The 17,464-nt window shown below is 44.4% G+C and overlaps 1 protein-coding gene and 1 pseudogene across 3 annotated transcripts in view; both read right to left on the bottom strand.

Annotated features, from left to right (window-relative positions):
- The window catches only part of Snx24 (sorting nexin 24), a 160,717-nt gene that overhangs the window by 18,126 nt on the left and 125,127 nt on the right, over positions 1-17,464 (bottom strand). The gene's annotated exons all lie outside the window — the stretch shown is intronic.
- LOC116087769 lies at positions 5,559-12,970 on the bottom strand (annotated as a pseudogene). Its single transcript, XR_004117625.1, has 3 exons — positions 12,916-12,970; positions 12,083-12,225; positions 5,559-7,157 (listed from the first exon to the last, which is right to left on the bottom strand). The product of XR_004117625.1 is annotated as an N-lysine methyltransferase SMYD2 pseudogene (transcript).

Raw genomic sequence — 17,464 nt, 5'->3', positions numbered from 1 at the left:
ACTGGGGCATGGTAGCATTCTTCAGATTCCAAGGGCCATGGACTCAATTTTTTCTTTGGCTACCCCTAAAATGTTTCTTAACTGATCTAGTGTCCTTGTGTGTGTCCATGTGTGTCCGTGTGTGTCCGTGTGTGTCCGTGTGTGTCCGTGTGTGTGTGTGTGTGTGTGTGTGTGTGTGTCCATCTATGTGTGTGTTTGTATGCTTGTGTGTATGCGTGTGTTTGTATGCATGTGTGTATGTATGTGTATTTGTATGCATGTGTGTATGCATGTGTGTGTATGTGTATGCATACATGTGCACTCACTCACTCACCTTCATCATGGCTGTTGATTCTCTTCTGTGTTTTATAGTTGGGGGTTCATGAACTCAGCTTTAACAGGACTTTATCTGTGGGAATTTGCTGTAGGTCAAGTTCAACATAAGTCTTCCTTCCCTTTTTGGTTTTCCCCTGCTCCTAAGCAGCAGTTTTCTGGGGCTGGAGAGATGGCTCAGCTGTTATAGAGCACTGGTGCTCTTCCGGAGGTCCTGAGTTAATTGCCAGCACCCACATGGTGGCTTGTAACTGTCTATAACTGGAGTCTCACAGGATCAGATGCCGCCTTCTGGTGTGCAAAACACACATATACATAAAACAAATACACAATTTAAAAAAAACTTTTCTGCAGTGGGCAGTGGTTGTAACTGAATTTTCTTGAAGTGTTTTGCTTTTCCCAATTCTATTCAAACCACGGGTAAATTAAAAACAGCCTCTGGAATTTAAAAATACATTCCTTTCTTCGGATTTAAATTTTATCTTAATATCTCAACTAATTTGTATTAGTATGTAAAGAATTCCAGAGGCAGAGGCTGGAGGCAGAGGCAGAGGCAGAGGATCCATGGTTAAGAGCATTTGCTGTTCTACAGGTGATCAGAGTTTGGTTCCCAGCACCATGTCAGATGGCTCACAGCTGTCTGCAACTCCAGTTCCAGAGGACCAGAGGCCTCTGGCTTCTTAAAAGATCTGTACTTCTGGTCACATATCTATATGCAGATATACATCTATACATAATTCAAAATAATAAAAATAAATATAATCCCAGAAGCAGAAAAGCAAGGAATTTCATAACTTTTTCTATTAAAAACTCTGAAAACAAAGCAAAGGAAACAAAACTTTGGCATTTAAAATCATAAAAGCACTTCTGGCCCGCCTGATTCTGTTAAAGTATGGGATGTAGCTCAGTGGGAGAGCATTTTCCCAGTGTATTCATGAGGCTCCATGAGAAGAGAAAAAATTTATAATCAATTTAAATTACTAAACATGTTGAAGAAAAATATGCTTTGACTATACACTATAGAAAACACTTTATTTGCCATTTTCTTGACGATGCAAGAAAAACAAACAAGCAAACAAACTCTAACACAATTATAAGCCAGTTACTGACCTGTCAGTCAAAACCAAGGTCTGGGGACTAATGCATTGGAGTAAAACAGCATGTTATAAAGCAAGCCAAAGCTGACTTAAGTAACTCAAGTGATTTAGCTAGAAATTAATTAAATACAAATTTATACATCATGTTTATGGAAGCGATGTCCTATTCTTTTAAGAAAGAAATAGTAATCACAACTGGACTTGCAAGATGTCGCCTGAGGGAGGCCTGAGTACACTAGATTTTAATGAAAGATTTTTAATTAGCACAGCCCCTGGGTGGTGATGAATTGATGTTTTTTTTTTAAAGTGCCTGAAAACAATTTGCTCTTACGTCTCTCACATTCCTCCAATGCTTACGCGTCTGGTTTACTTAGCCATTCTCTTCTTTTGCAACTTGACCCAGCTCCAGCAGAGCTAGGGAGGTATGGTTCAGAAGGACTGGGCCCGCCCGGGGACACACATCCCTACTGCACTGAGGATGCCTATCCTCGCAATGACAAACGCAGCTGTATGTCACTTGGTTAAACAATGCCGTGTCTAGACGTGTAATTAGTTTTACATGGATTTAAGAACCCTTGATGAGCAAAGTTCATTAGTGGGAACACAATGGAAAGTGGCTGGAGAGCGGAATATGCCACAGAATTCAAGACCCAGAGCAAGTCCCCAGAGCAACAATCGGAGGAAGGAAAAGTAGGCTGGGTGGAAGTGGGTCGTAGGTCTAAAGTCAAAGGTCATCTGTAAAGGAGGCCATAAAAAAAGGTGTGAGGAGGCACCTGTCTCTTTGCTACAGTGAAGAATGCAGTCAGTGAGCTGTTCACATCAAATACGGATAGGTTAGCAGTAATCTAAACAGACACCAAGGGGCAGCGAACACAAGAGCAAGCAAGCTGCAGTGTGGCCCTCTCCGTAGAGGGATGCAAATGGCCACAAAGTGGGAAAGATCAACAGGCTCTGCCAAAATGAACAGCCAGGCTCCAGTACCCACGTCTTGTTCATCTCCCCACCCCCTTCCCGTCCACCTCTTGCTGGAACATGGAGTGAATGATCTCCTCCTCCTCCTCTTCTTCTTTTCCCTCTTTTTTTTTTTTTTTTTTTTTTTTTTTTTGAGACAGGGTTTTCTGTAGGCCAGGCTGCCTTTGAACTCAAGGATCCACCAGCCTCTGCCTCCCAAGTGCTGGGCTCACAACCATCTTTAATGAGATCTGATGCCCTCTTCTGGTGTGTCTGAAGACAGCTACAGTATACTTACATATAATAAATAAATATTTTTTAAAAAGTTATTTCATTAAAAAACAAAACCACAGACTGCAGGATAGAAAGAAGTCAGCTCCTGGTTACAGACATGGAGCTGAGCAAAGGAAGTTGGAAGCAATCCTCCCAGAAGGGCCTTAAAACAGGGTGGGCGGGGCCCCTAGGGAATGCAGAGCTTCTTTAAACTTCTCCCCAAGGACTTGTCCAAACATTGCAGAATGACCACGGGGAATGACCGCCCTTGCTGTCTGAGTGAAGAGATTACAGGTCTTTCTGACCACAACATTTATGACCTAACAGCTTTCTATTAAAAGTGATAAAAGGACTTACATTAATATTCTAGTAGACTACATATATCGTAAAGACTAATGGTAAGTTTGGGAGAGAAATAACTTACTAAATACAGAGGAAAAAAAATAGATAGAGAAGTAGCTTCAAGCCAAGCATCTGCTGTCTTTGAGGTAACATTCTGGGCAGACATCACTGGTGTCCAGGGTGAGATTCAGGAGATGCACCACAGGTAACCATAGGAACCCAGACAGCCTGTCACGATCGCCGATTGCCTCCCTATCCACACAAACCACCTTAGGCTGTGTAAGAAGCCACCTTCGCCTTGAGACAGAAGTGGGCAGGGGGGTGCCTGGGAGCCCAGACATCTTCCTACGCTTGCACGTACAGCTCTCTACAGGTGTCTCCTCAGGCCTCAGTGGCTGCTGAGCCCTGGGCCACCAGCGATCAATGACATTGATCATTTTACAGTTACTGAGAAGTGATGGAGAAGAGGGACAGTTTGGTTTACAAGAGCTCTGTGAGATGTGTGCCCTTTTGGACATTTATTTACTTAAATCTTCAGAAGTTAACTGTAGGCTATATCCTGGTTTTTTTTTTTGTTGTTGTTGTTGTTGTTGTTGTTTTTTTTTTTTTTTTTTTTTTTTTTTTTTTTTTTTTGTCAACTTGACACAAGCTAGGGTCATCTAGGAAGAGAGAACACCAATGGAGAGAATGTCATCAGATTGCCTGTAAGCAAGTTTATGTGGCATTGTCTTGATTAATGATTGATGTGGAAGGGCCTACCCCAATGTGGGTGGTGCCACTCCTGTAAAGGTAGTCATGGGGTATGTAAGAATGAAAACTGAGCAAGCCAGTCAGTAGCCTTCCTCCATGGTCTCTGACTCAGTTACTACTCTAGATCCCTACCTTGCTTGAGTTCTTGCCTTGGATCCCCTCAATGATGGGCTGTGACCAGCAAGTACAAGCCAAACACTCTTTTGTTGATGATCTTTATCATAGGAATAGAAAGCGAAGTAGGACATATCAGTTGTTGGGCCCTGGGTGCTTCAGTTTTCTTGCTAAAAAGCAGGCTCAACAGCAGCATCTACTACAGAGGACAGACTCATGGTAAAGTTCAGCTCAAGCCCATAAACTTACAGTGCATGGTGCATAGTAATAATCTAGTGAATATGGGATTTGTTAAATTAATTTAGGAATAAATAAAAGTCTGACACATCCAATTAAATATTATTATTATATAAACAAAATAATCTATTACAGAAACTGGAAAAAAGGAAAGGGATCCTCTTCTGTTTTTAATTATATCATTAAATTTAAAAAGCTTGTGTTTTGTATGGAATCCAACTATAGTGTACAGGCAAAGAATGTGCTTGCTCGGTAGACAGTTTTACGCATAGCTCGAATAAGCCTGCCCTTCCAAAGATGATCTCTGCTGGGCAGGGGGATCATCCCTAACCTCACTCTACTACCCAGGGCTCTTCTGTGTACTGATACTGAGACTTTAGCTCTAGTGAGCCCTCCACCTACCCACCAGATGCTTTCTTCCCTCCCAGGTACCTTCTAGCTTTTTTGTTCTTGTGCAGCTTACAGTTCCAGAATCCACCCCAAAGTCATCCCCCGCAAACACTCAACTAGAGCCAGCCCGATGCCGCCTTCTCCTCGGGACGTCTCTGCTCAGGTTGACTCCCTACATTCTCTTACCCATGCTCTGACCCAAGCTGTTAAACATGGTGAGAAAAATCACACACTAAACACATGTTCAATTATTTCCATTATATACTCACTTGGCTCTTTTGTTCATTACTACTACTACTACTACTACTACTACTACTATTATTATTGTTATTATTATTATTATTATTATTATTATTATTATTATTATTTTGTTGTTGGTGGGTTTTTTTTTGTTTTGTTTTGTTTTTGTTATTGTTGTCTACTCAACTCCAACTCCAAATGGGAAACTAGGTCTCGGTCATCATGTTGACTTAAAAGTCAAGTTCTTACTCTCAGAATATGACCCAACAGCCTCATCCCTTCTCTCGAACAGTGGCTCTAAAGCTTTGGCTAGACTCACACAGAAGGTTCATTAAGGCTGGCTGCTCGAGCCCACCAACAGTCTCTAACCTAGACAGCCTCTGGCGGAGCCTAACAATTTGTGTTTTGAAGAATCTGCCAAACTTCCAGAAGATGCAGTCATGATTTACCACCACAAGAGAAAACCCAGCCTCCATGCATTGCTTATGCCTTCTTTTATTTTCTCTGTATACCTTCATCTAGCTTCCCCCTTGGTTGACAGCTGTCCTTCGTATCTTGGGAAGAATAAAAAGGTGGGCCTGACCTTCCCACTGCACCTCGCTTCCCTCAGCCCTCTACTGTCTAGCTTCATGGGAGAGTGCTGCTGCTTCTATTCTGAGCCAGCGCATGTGACACCCTCTGGTTCTTGGCACATCCCTTGGTTTTCACAGCTATTTCTTTAGTTACTGTTCTCCTTCTTATTCTTATCAACTCAATCAGTCTATAATTAGTCTATACACCTATCAATGTTTCCATCCATCCACCCATCCACTGTCCATCTATCTATCCATTGTCCATCTGTCTGTTCATCACTTTTTTTTTTCAAGGACTGGTGTTTTTATTCTCTCCTTGGTCAGCTCTGCAGAGCGTTCCAACAGGCACAGAGGGAAAATCGTTGCATTTTTTTCAAAGCTCAATCTGCCCAAAATATATATTATGTGAAATCATGCCATGGCCCTTAGAGAAAAGACAAGCACTGGAAATGAACTTAAGGTCAGAACTGAGTGTGGACCTGAAACACAGCTCGGCAAGGCTTTGCAGAAGGCTGGGGTGACCCGTGAGGTTGGAAATATTCAAGTCCTGTGAGGTTTCTGATGGAGAGCTGGGATGCACAGTCAGTGGCTCTCAATTTCCTGCTTGATCGTAGAGATGTACGGATGGTCCTTGCCGTGAGCTACTTCCATGATGCCAATGGCCGTCTTGAAGGCTTTCTCTCCCGAGCCCTGTTCTTCAGACCCATGTACAGTCTTCCCAGTTTCAGCCACAGGGAGGCCACATTGAGGGAGTACACAGGATAGTGCTTACTGTACGGCTTGATGATCTTCTGCCCGTATCTCAGGTCTCCTTCCCAGTCCTGTGTGTACAGGCAGACACCCATGGCCTGGTACACCATGTGCAGCATGTACACATTGCTGTCCTCGAACACAGAGCTCACCTTCTCCTGGCTGAGCTCACAGATCTGCAGCAGTTTACTCAGGGATTTGTAGTGCTTGGCCCTTCGGAACTCCTTGATGACACTGCGAGCATATCTGACCATGTCTCTGACGGCTTCTGCCTGTGGTGGGCGGCTGAGCTTTCGGATTTCCACCTTGGCTTTGTCCTTGTCCTTGGTTGTACACTCCTGGCACTCACAGGTAAAGAAATACAAGTCTCTTAGCCAGTCGTTTCTGTCTTCTGTTGGATACAGCAGATCGATATAGCTGGTGAACACCTTGTCTCCCGGGTGGATCTCCTTCCTGTACAGCTCTGACTTCTGCCAGGGTCCCTTTGTAGGTCACAATGACATTCGGGCAGCAGTTGTAATGCATCAATGCAACATCAGGAAATATCGCTGATCCCAAATGAGTGAGCGCTTCATCTTCAATAGTGAAGCCATTACAGTTCACCTGGGCGAAGAGCACCACAAGACTGCTGTGGTCAGGGAATTCCAGGTGCTTGGAGTAGAACTGACGGAGAGCCTCGATGTCACTCTGGATGAGATCCTTCTTCTCATTATCTAGCTTGTCCAGATGTGACTCAAACTCCCTCACAGCCAACAGTTTCTCTGAAGGTGTCCTCTCTGGGTGGATTTTCTGTTTGGCCAGAATCCTTGCTGTGAGTGGCACAGTCTCTGAAGGACTCCAGTTCTCTCCAAAAACAACCATGGACAAGCATTCCAACTTGTGCAGAGGCCAGTCTTCTTTCTGACATTCCAGGTCGCAGTAGAATGCCTGCTTGCACCGTCCACATTTTGACCATCCTTCTTTCCTGGCGAAGCAGCACTCGCAGTGGTGGCCCCGCTCGCCCACAGTAAGCATACAGACGTAGGATGGGCAGGAGAAGATGAGGTCACCTACTTGGAAGGGCCGCAGTGCGTGGAGCCCCCCCCCCCCCCCCCCCCCCGCCCTAGAAGCGCTCCAGGCCGCCAGGGACCTAGGCGTGCATGCTGGCGGTGCTGCCCGTCCATCGTTCTTTTTGTTGTTGTTTTTTGTTTTTTTTTTTGGTTTTTTGAGACAGGGTTTCTCTGTGTGCTCCTAGTTGTCCTGGAACTCACTCTGTAGACCAGGCTGGTCTTGAACTCAGAAATCCACCTGCCTCTGCCTCCCAAGTGCTGGGATTAAAGGCGTGCGCCACGTCCACACGTATGTGTGCTCTAATATCTCACTGTGAAACAGAACAGACAAACCAAGCCCCCATAGTCAGAGACCCTAATCCACTTTTCGGTTCTTTCTGGCAAAGTTCTCAGCTGTAGTCCCCTGTCTCACCTTCAGCTCCCTTGTTAGTTCTCCATTCTCACAAACTGACCGCGTCATTTGCTGTTCTATGCTTGGTGGTCTCAGACCTCTGGACCTCTGTGTGGTTACGTTGATCAGTTCTGTCTTTACACACCTATCTTTAGAGTTGCCATGCATGACCACTTCTGATTTCCTAAAATGCACCATTTACCCTTCCTCACGCCCTCCTGGGTTTTGTCTTCTCACATTCTAGTTTACTGTTATTCGCTGCTGCTGCTGCTGCTGCTGCTGCTGCTGCTGCTGCTGCTGCTGCTGCTGCTGCTGCTGCTTCTACCCGCCTTCAGAATGCAGAGGCTGCTGCTGCTGCTGCTGCTGCTGCTTCTACCCGCCTTCAGGATGCAGAGGCTGTTTAAGGCGTTGCTTTTTTGTTTATGGTACTTTCTTTCTCACCATACTTTCTACCCTGGCTTTAAAAACCTTAATGCAGATGAGATGCAAATTCCAAGCTACAGGCGGGGCTTTTCACCCAGGCTTCAGTCTCACAGAAATAAACTCACATGCACATTTGCATTTCTTCCCTTTACTTTTTCTTTCCTACCTGAATGTATTATAGACATCTTCACTTCATAAAGACTAAAGCAGAACTTGGTACATCCTGAAACAACAATAATAACAAATCTGCCACCCCATCCCTCCACTGTCTTCCTTACCTCCATCTATTCTCCCAATTGCCAAAGTCTGGGCCTTGTTGTCTCTTTCCTTCAGCATCAGTACGCTGGCATCCTACTCTCTCATCTGATGCAGCTTCAGTAGTCTTCCTGCCCACAGGGAGCCTACACATGCCACATGCACAAACCCTCACCCTTTACATGTATGATCCCTCACAGTCCACATATTTGAGTCCTCACACTTCACACGTATGACCCCTCACACTTCACCTGCATAACCTCTCACACTTCACATGTATGATCCCTAACACTTTACATGCATAGCTCCTCACTCTTTACATGTATGATCCCTCACACTTCACATGCATAACCCCTCACCTTTTACATGTATGATCCTTACACTTCACATGCATAACCCTTCACACCTCATATGCATAACCCCTCACTCTTTATGTATATGGTCCCTTACACTTTACATGCATAACCTCTCACCTCACGCTTCACATGTATGGCTCCTCACACTTCACATGCATTAACTCCTCACCCTTTACATGTGTGATCCTTCACATGTCACATGTATAATCTCTCCCCTTTTACATGTGTGATCCCTCATACTTCACATGCATAGCCCCTCCCCTTTACATGTTTGATCTCTTACACTTCACATGTATAATCCCTAACACTTTACATGGACAATGTTGCTCAGTCTAAATGCCTGCCCTGACCCATAGTTCCCAAACTCCTAGTCTGTGGTAACATTCTCTCACTCCTTTTTTGCTTCCTTTATTTCCTTTTACATTGACTTAGTTGTCCTCCACTCAACTCTAGCTTCATGGGAGCAGGACTGAGCAAGTGAAACACTTCCCTAGCACCCCTCAGAATCTAAGACAGGATTTTGGCTACAGAGAGTGCTACACACATAGACCCAGGAGGTGGGCACAGGAGAGGAGCCAATTTCAAGTCTGTCTGGATTACAAAGCTAGCACCTCTCTCAAACAAAGCAATCAAGAGCTTTGAATGCAGGGGCTACTCCACAGGCAGAACTAGAGGTGACAGAGGTAAATACTGAGAAGAGGAGGCCAGGCTGAACTTACATAGAGAAATACTATAACTAAAAACCGAAGGAGGAATGTTCTGTTTGAGAAAATAACCAATATCACATAGCCAGGGTCTGACCAAAACTTGCTGGAAGCTCAGTTTATAGGACTGCTGGAACAAGGATTTAGACAGGTAAGAAATCAAGCAAGGGATTTGCTAAGAAAGAAACAATAGCAGCTAGCATCTTTGGGATGTTCTGTGTCTCCATTACTGGCCTCATAGGTACTGGGTCACTTAAGCATCACTTGTACTTTTGAGGTAAATCAACTTAAGTGTACTTACTAGACTGAAAAGATGGTATTCATTAAAGTCCCACTCCTGTCCTGCCAGCTCATCCTTTAGGGTAGGATTGAAGGGCCAAGCCTTGGACTGTTTCCCTGGAGTGCCTGTAAGGTCTCATACCTGCTGGTCCTGCAAGAGTAAGCGGCTCCATCACACTGCCTCATCCACAGCTCCTCCTATGAGTCTTTGGAACACAAGCCACTTCAGTTTGACTAGAGAAGAAAGACTCAACCAAGACGAACGCAGAGGAAAAATCAATAAGGAGGGGCATGACTCCCAAAGGTAGAAGCTAACAAGTTGCTGACCAAATGAACTGTGGGGAAATTAAATAGAATGGAATAGTGATGCCCCTCGTGTCAGCCCTACCCTCCTGCCAATCAAGTCCCCTCTGGCCTTTTATTCCAGCTCACTGCTATGACTTTCAGGACCAAAAGGGACCTGGAAGTAGCTTTGTCCAACATATTGTTGAATGCCCATGAAGAAAAATGCAGGTTGAAGACCTCCTGCCACAATGACACACTTCCTTCAACAAGGCTCCAACAAGGCCGCACCTCCTAATAGTGCTATTCCCTGGGCCAAGCGTATTCAAACCACCACAATAGGTATTCCTTCTGTATACCTACTGTATAGTAGTATAATAATAGTACTGATTATTATTACAATTAGAGGATGCTCTGGAAAGAATATTGATGCTGAGGGTAAACCAGCAGGTGGCCATGATTTTCCAGTGTTCTTGTTAATGTGATGAGTGACTACCACAATTTTTATCAACAGTTAGTTGACTCCAAAGTATACCTTTTCAAATATACCAAATTCACTTAAACTGTGAATAGAAGCCATTCAGTTACAGATTAAAAACTAGGTGCTGATCAGTCTGAGGTAGCACTTTAAGGATTTGGGAAGCTGAGTCACAAGTCATTCTAACACTAGAAGCCAATGACTCGTCTTTCTTGCCTGGCAGTCTGTCCCCGCCCTGACTCTAACAGGTTTGATTCTGGAGTGCACAGAGCCCAAGGCAGATAGTTTTCATTCTACATAGATGGCACACAGTATGGCTAAATAGCTTTAAATGCCAAATAAAAGTACGAGTTTTAATTGCCTTAAGTCAAAGAACCAAGAAGAGAAACATGCCTCAAAGTGATGCAAAAGTCAATGTGAGGAGACAAAACAAGTAATATTTCAGTGGGCTGACCAGCTGGGCTTGACCAGTTATCACCAGGCCAAGACCCAGGGCTTTGAGGTCGCCCACTCCAACATCTACCCCATCTAAGGACTGCTGGACTTTGTGGAGGGGCTAGTCCTACAGAACCCAAGCTTTACACATGGCTAAAACAGGGTATCCAGGGGGATTCAGTACTAAAGTGAGGCAGAAGCCAGAGGCTTCAAACCAGGCCAATGATTTACTGCAATGAACATTTACAAGTAAACTTACTAGGGCAAGAAGGTACACCGTGGGACACACCACAGATTCCATATTGAGATTTTTTTTTTTTTAGTTAATTAATTTTATTTTATTTTTTGTTTTCTTTTTGAGGGGAGGTTATAAGGGCAAAGGGTAGATATGGAGGGGCATGGAGATGAGTGGGTTTGAGGTGCATGATGTGAAATTCACAAAGAATCAATATAAAGTAGAATAAAATAACTAAAACGAAGCGGAAGGGCCTGGAAGATGTCAGCTTTTGCCTTCACCTGCTCACCCTCGTTTTGTTCATCAGCTTGTTGCTGAGCTGTTCCTTCCCTGGTATTAGAACCTTGTCCTTTGGGATTCCAATGCAGACTGAAGACCAGCAGCTCCGTAGGACTGACTTCCCTGGGACTCTAGGACCAGACTGAGACTGCCAAAACATTCTGTCTCATGAACTGAACAACTACCGCATCCTTGCCACTTCAGGGAAACAGCCACTATTGGATTACTTGGACCACAGTTTGTAAGCCACACTAATAAATTCGCTTAAATATAAATATACATTATACTAAAAATAAACAAATAAATAAATATGTGGAGATAGAGATAGAGGAATAGAGCCAAAGAATAATCAAAATATAAGCAAACAGATATGTGTATAAGTAACATCAGAAAATATCATTGTGAATGGCTATTAAGGTCGCCTCTGTGTTCAGGACTAACTTCATAATTACTAGTTTAAATACCAAGAGGAACGTGCCACTTGTTGAAAACAGATCACTTCACTTGATGTCTTCAGCTTGTACTGAAGTTGCATTTTGAAAGGACAAACTTGAAATTTTATTTGGAGAAGGACATCAATGACTGCTGGTAACCTTGTGTTACCATTATTGCAACCACAAATGAAGTAACTTTAAAGAACTGACTTGAGGGGTGGCAGGGTGGCTCAGCGGTTAAAGGCACTTGCTGCCAACACTGACCACCTGGGTTCAATTGCTAGAATGGTGGAGAGAACTGATTCCTGTAAGCTGTCTCTGTTTGGCACACGTGTGCATACACACATACTAAATAATAATTAAGTTACATATAATTGAAACTTTTTGTAATGCATCAAGTAATTTAATTTGTCACGAGATCCTACAACTCACATGCTAAGGGAAATCCGATTACGTGCCTGTCAGATGAACTGTTCAACACCAAGGTGGCTGGCACAGCGTGCTTCAGTTTAAGCCCCCTGAAGCAAGCGCTCTGGTAAGTCTCTGCGACAACTGCTAACAAAGACTCTTTCGCCCAGTCCCTCTTGCCACTGGAAGCTAGGGGTGAAAGCAACACGGGAAAGGCTTTGGCATAGCCAACTGCTAGTAGCTGTACAATTGCTAAGTACACACACAACAGCAACTTCTTCAACTGGTGTGCACGTATGCACACAAATATGCATTTATTTTTAAAGTGTTTGAATTGTACATCATGTGTATACTTTATGGTATGTGACCTAAATCAAGCTTATAGTTTTTGTTTTTTAAGGAGGTAAATAAATCTCCTTTTCACTTTTCTGGTCTCTTGTAACTAACATTCAAAGGCCTGCCGGATATTAGGCAAAAATACTAAAAGACTCTGACCAAGTATTTTTTGGACCAACAAGGAGACCGACGTTCAGTGCTGGGCATGGCCAACAGAATGGAGAGGGACATTTCTTCCACTGAGGTAAGACAAATTAGGCACAACACGCCTGTGTAAGTTACTCAACTGTAACCCAAAAATCTTTTTTGTTAAAACATACTAAACTAGCAGAGACAACCCAGGGCTTTGAGGTGGCCCACTCCAACATCTACCCCATCTAAGGACTGCTGGACTTTGTAGAGGGGCTAGTCCTCAGAACCCAAGCTTTACACACGGCTAAAACAGGGTATCCAGGGGGACTCAGTACTGAAAGTGAGGCAGAAGCCAGAGGCTTCAAACCAGGCCAATGATTTACTGCAATGAGCATTTACAAGGAAACTTACTGGGGCAAAAAGGTACACCGTGGGACACACCACAGGTCCAAAATGAGGACGCCATGGTGAATTTCAGTGAGTCAGCTTCTGGTTGCCAATCCTAACCTCATTACTCTACTTTCTGTTTTCACAGTCAGCACACTGTCTGCCCTACGGTGTCACCTGTGCCCTCTGACCTCATGGACACAGCTTGTGTGCTGGAGACAAGGCATGTGTATTGCCACATCAGAGGCCTTATCTCCCCCACACGAAGCCAGTGCTGGGGTGAAGGACTTCTCTCTTTTCAACTTCATTTCTGTCTGGCAAAGCAGATACTAACAGCTCTCGCCTTCCTTGCTTGGAAATGGGAGCTCGTCTTCCATGCAAAGTCGGAGTCACACTAGATGCCACAAGGTACACAGAAGACATCTCAGCAGCTGGTCACAGACAGACATCCCCCCCAACCCCAAGTCAATACACCGGCATTTCAAATACACCTCCCTTCCCTGCCAGCCTTCCCAGCTCCTTAGCCCGGCTCTCGTGCGAAAGGTCTGGAAACTGAACAGAACATCAGACAGAGTTTACATTCTCCTGGAACCAGGCAGAGACTCCACTCTACCCCACAAAGAAGGAAAATGACATAACAAGATGTTTCTACTTGCCGGGGGGTGGTGGTGGCGCACGCCTTTAATCCCAGCACTTAGGAGGCAGAGGCAGGTGGATTTCTGAGTTCGAGGCCAGCCTGGTCTACAGAGTGAGTTCCAAGACAGCCAGGGCTACACCGAGAAACCCTGTCTCAAAAAAAAAAAAAGATGTTTCTACTACAACTACTATAAGAAACAGCTACTATAAAAACACTAGTAGGGCAGTTATTTCTTGGGAATTTATAAGAGCCCAGTGAAGCCCTTCGGAAACCCACAGTGATGGGCAAATAACTTCACTGTCTAACCTTCTTGTTTGAGCATTCTATTCCCACTTAAAATTACAAAGTGCAAAGTAGTCTATGTCAGATAAGCATGACAGCGGGTACATGAACGAAAGACAAATACACGTTACCGTGACGTCTATTTCCAACTTGTTCCTGTTGTTTTTCATGAGAGGTTTTCAGTATTTAGTGAGTCTGGAAAGAGTGAGGGAAAGAAATCTATAGCCAGTAGGCTAGCTTACGCTTAGATAACATATAAAGTCAGCGCTGGATGCAGCTTAAAGGAAAATGTTTACAAACTCACCATCTGCGACTGCCAATTCTGGAAAGACATTTGAAAACCAAGTGTGGTGGCGGACAAAGGGGATGGGTGGAGGGCGGCACTGCAAAGAGGGGAGCCGTCCGGGCAGTGTGCCCGCTTTGGTTTAAGGCCAGAAGACTCAACGAGGGCATTGTAGGGTATGGTTTAGGGTGACCTACTTTTGCCCTGAACACAGGAGGAAAGGTTTCATTTCCCTCCCTTCAGGTATGACTATTCTGCGATGATTATTAGTCATTTGTTATTGACTTGGTACATCTGCATATGTGACGACCACGAACGTTCGTTCTGCCCTTCCAAGCACTGGTGTGTGAAGTGGCCCATAACACGTGACTACGCTAATTCACATTTTCAGTTAAGTAGCCATGCATGGTTCCCAAATAAGAATTTTTTTCCCCTTAGTATTTAGGGACAGACGAGTCAGCCCTTCTTGGCTTCCGTCCTGGTCCCCAAGTCTACACCTCTTTTAACAATGCAGTGGGCATTGCTGGGCTGCAGGCTGCTCCTTAACTATGGAAGTAAATCAATAGCAGCTGAATGCCATCTGCTTCGGGCCGCAGAACAGAACCGAAGTGTGAGCCATGCATCTTCCCTTATTGAAAGGTTATTTTATGCAAGTAAACAATTCATCGTCTTCTTGCACGCTTGATGCTCATTTACCACTTTGATCAATAAAATATGCAAAACAACAAAAAAATTGAATCCTAAGAGTAGTTCTGATGCCAGCGTGATAGTTAATCAATACCCAGCCTCTGCTCGCTGGGGCAAGTGGTGGGGGCACTCCCATTGTAACCTGCAAAACCCAGCGAGGTAGATGGAGCTCTTTCAGAAAAGCCTGGTTCAGTAAGGAAAGCAACTGAATTTATCCTGCACATTAAACAGAACGCATTTGCACTGAATTAAATCAAAACACTAACGTCAGGCTTGAATGTTACTAACTCAGGCAAGTTCCCAATCTCAAGAAAAAGCAACTTTGGTTCACATGTTGTTTAGAATCTCAGAGACAAATACTGGATGGGACCACTCACTGCCTTGGTCCTCAGAATGGCTATCCTGGCTGTAAACGCTGTCTTATTAAGTCTTGGTTTTCAATACATTCATGTTTCAGGTAAACTCAGATTTTCTTCCAAAACACAAGCTGCCATGGGGATTTCTTGCTCACGCCATTTCTGTTAGTCACACAACAAGCTGCCTTATTATATTAAGCCTCTTAACAATTGATTCTGGCAGAATACCTTACTCCCCACAGAGAGCAGCATCTCTGAGATGCTACTGTGTAAAAGCCCCCACTGCAAGAGTGTTTGTGAGCAAAGCACCTAAGCTGGGAAGCCTTCCCATCTACACTTGAGCTCTCGTGCTGAACTGTGAGTTTTAACACAGCGCGAGAATAAAAGAAATTAAAGAAAATAAATTAGGTATCTTCCTTGAAAGAAGTCTGACAGGCAGAGCCCTTGCCACGTGGAGTAAGAAGAAGCTGGCTCATGCTGTTTCCTGCTAAGAAAACTCTTTGATTTTCCAGATAACAATTTCAATCTACCCTAAGAACTTGGCCGTCTAGACTTGACTCTAATCTTCTGAGTCCACATTCTTCTAAACTTGCAATCTGTTATTCAGTAGACACATGTGGCCCTATGTTTCCCACGTGCATACCAAAGACCACGACTGAAGATCTATGTGGTTAATGAGGAATTGAGTAACGCTGCTTAGCGCACAGGACAAAAATATGAAACCTCGTAACCGGATGCTCTTACAAGAAAGAAAAATCCATAAAGGACCCACCAGATTCCTAGCAATACAAATACAGTGCACAAATCCTTTTTCTTACAACATATTTGACTGAGATAAGAACTTCCTCAGTGTTCTCCATGAGGAATCAAGCTGCCTGCTTGCCCTGCAGAGCCCCGAGTGCTGAGAGCACCTTCCTTGGAGTATTCCCAGCTCCGCAACACCCCTAACAATAGGCCCTTCTGCCCGGAGATTATTTTAAAATCGTCACTCAAGAGCTGTGTCTAATTCACCTCCTCGAAGTCCTAAAAACTGCACATGGAAATATAGACTTAAACATTTACTTAGATCAAACACTCGAGATGAAATTAACAAGGGGGGATGACTGCAGGAGGGCCATAGCTTCGAGTCAATGACCCAACCAGCAGCCAGGGTGTAATTTAAAGGCAGGGATTTCCAGTGCATGCACTGTTGGCCACAGTGAACCTGTTACAGCTCTAAAGGGAATTGTTTGCCTCTTATTAGATTTTCTACAGCCCAGCCATAAGTGATAAATGTACTGCTGTACTCACTGTCAAGTTAATCAATGCTGCCAAAGTTTTGTTGGCCTAACAGTAATCCATAAAGCAGGCAGCATTTTCTCTATCCCTATGACATCTCAGTCCACAGCAGGGCTACGAACTCAAGAGCGGCTTCACTTGAGCGTGTGTCCGTGGGGGCGGGGGGGTGGGGGGCTGCGGCAAGGAAGTCTACAGGAGAGAGGCAGACTGGGTGGTTCTCAAGATCAGCAGGATTAAAGGTCCCTTGTTCCGATGAAACGCTTTTAAAATCACAGCTGTGGATAAAAAGCTACATTGGATGTTGAAAACACTATTGAATAAGAGTCCCAGTGAAAGACGGATCCTGCACACCCCCACCTCACTTGTTGCGAAACACAAGAACACAGGTCCCAAACCTTCAGGGATCTCAAAGCAAAATGACTGCGGTCTGTGCCTGTCTGTAGTTCAGCACACTGATCAGACATAGTGCTGGGCACCAGGAATACGAATGGTGATGTGAACAAGGGGGTGAAAGCCCCAAATCTGCCTCATTGGAATGCAGAACCTTTCCATTAGAAGGCAAGGAAGAGAGGGATGACAGTGAGGCAAGAGGCCTGCAAATGAAGTGCAGCCGTGCTTTCCCGAGCAGCTACAGACATAAGAAATATGAATTGCAATTGATTTTTCTTCCTGAGGTCGCTGGGCTCTGTGTCTTGTGCACCCTGGGCATTTATCTGGTTGGCAAACTGACAAGTTTTTGTGGGGCAACCTGAACAGTGTGGACTCTGCTCAATCACAGGGACTTCACCGTGGTGTCTCTTCCCTGACACTTGTCCCTCCCCAAACTTATTGGCAAAGGAGTCCTCAATAAAGGCATGGAACGATGCAATTACTGCTGTAAAGGGCCATCAGGACCTGACCAGGGGATGCTCAGTAACCTCATGTACCAAAGAAAAACAAATAACATCAATCTACAGGAGTGACTCCCATCCCTGAACTTGACAGTGAATCTTCTCACGTGGGCATGATTATATGGGAGGATTTCTAACTTCATTACCAACCCGTAAGAAA

Source organism: Mastomys coucha, unplaced genomic scaffold (assembly GCF_008632895.1).
Source record: "Mastomys coucha isolate ucsf_1 unplaced genomic scaffold, UCSF_Mcou_1 pScaffold13, whole genome shotgun sequence".
Taxonomy (NCBI): domain Eukaryota; kingdom Metazoa; phylum Chordata; class Mammalia; order Rodentia; family Muridae; genus Mastomys; species Mastomys coucha.
Note: the sequence above shows the minus strand (reverse complement) of the source record. Positions and strands in the feature narration are given on the sequence as shown.